The following is a 1,771-nucleotide window of genomic DNA, read 5'->3' on the forward strand; positions in this document are numbered from 1 at the left end:
GATTATTGTTTCGCACTTGTGAGTTTCTGTGTTCTCTCATCTGCATTTTATTGAGTAAGCAAATTTGTTTGTCTTCTAGTATTTCGAAGTCTTGTTCTTTGTGCTCTTTGACAGTGTTGTTATCTTTGTTTGTTCTTTTAGGTGATGCTTTGAATACTGAACGATGATTCTGCGGTTTTGTTTGCGTGAATAACAGTGGATGGTTTGAATCTTCATATGGATGTACGCTTAAATTCATTAGTGTCTCATCTGGGTCCGAATTGTCTACTGAAATGATGGCTTCCGAGGGACTGTTAATCAGTTTGGTGTCTGCTAATGCGGCGGCACCCAGCCCCTCCTGCGAATCCTTTTTTGTAAACACTGACGTTGCAACATGCCGCTTGCTGGCAGTCGCAGTGGCCGATTCGAGTAGTCTGTTGCTTGTCGATCTCTGATGTTTAGCGTTGGTGGCCAATATGTTGGTTGGTTCGTCAGGTTTTTCTTTTGAATTGTGTGACTCGAATATTGCATATGAAGTTTCTGGAACTTCATTATTGGTTTTATTGGTTGTGGTTGGTTTGTTCAGTACCAGGACCATTTTTTCAACCTCTTTCTTTTTTTGCTCAGCAGTAACTTGGTGTGAGCTAGTTATTTTGTTGTTTCAGTCTTTGCATTGGGTCGGGGTTTCTTGAGGATCTGACGACTTGTTGTTGTTTGAACCTTTACGTTGAGTCGGTAGTTTTGACTGCTCTGACTGATTGTTGTCAAACGTTAAGTCAATTAGTGTTTTTTCGTTTGAGTGCTTGAATTCTTTGTGTTGCAGCCATTAGCGTTTTTTATTTCGAGTAATGTGTTGATTGTGGGTTTGACTTTATCCATTAATTCACTCGTCAATTGCTTGATCACCTCCTTATTATTGTTATTGTCTTCTTTGGCTGTTATGTATCCTTCAAGGTATAGAACTTTAGTCAGGATCATGGCTTGAGTGACCTGTTGGTCCTTGACTGTGTCATTTATCGCCTCATACAATTTACAGAAGGGATTGAGTGTGATTTTTATGGCAGACATTATACTTAACAAGTCTTTTTCCTTGAGGATGAGTCTTGATTGAAGCCTGGCGTCTCTGGCATAGAACCTCTGCCAGGGGTCTGAACATGATCACTTTGTCTTCTTCGCAGAGTTTGTGGCACGAAGGCTACTCTGGGAAGTTTGAACGGTGAAGAGTGCCAGCCGATGGCAGGGAGTGTTTCCTTGTGTCATGTTGGATGCACTGTGCGTCCTGTTCTGCTGCAGCAGGTGCCTTATTTGATGATTCTGCGATAATGCGAGTTGCGTTAGTCGGTTTCTCTATTTCTTTCAGGCTTGATAGATTTGACTCAATGTTAATGTCTATCTACTGTAACGGACTTGGGTCGTGTTGCTTGGGCGTCGGAGTGCTAGAATGTGCTACACTCTGGCCAATTGTGATTTTCTGCACAGATTCTGAATTCATGTTTTGCTTTTTAGCTACAGGCTTGGGAGTCGCCTCCTAAGCTGGCACATGTGGCTCTTTATTTGTTTCTCTCGCACTTTCGAGGGATGTGTCGTCTCCGCCGTCTTTTGGTGCATTGGATTGACTCTGAAGTGGGGAACTCGTAAGTGATGCTCTTTGTTTGTGAGCCATTGTGTCCTTTTTTGGTACATTTTGCCTGGCTGTTGTTTCTGTAGGTTCTTCTATCAACTGGAGATCTGTAAGTTCTTCTGACTCTTGTGTTATCCCCAGTGAGTTATTTAATTTGGGTTGCTTAGCGAC

The sequence above is a fragment of the Ambystoma mexicanum genome (assembly GCF_040938575.1).
Source record: "Ambystoma mexicanum isolate Mex_15411 chromosome 12 unlocalized genomic scaffold, UKY_AmexF1_1 Mex_chr12_unloc.2, whole genome shotgun sequence".
Taxonomy (NCBI): domain Eukaryota; kingdom Metazoa; phylum Chordata; class Amphibia; order Caudata; family Ambystomatidae; genus Ambystoma; species Ambystoma mexicanum.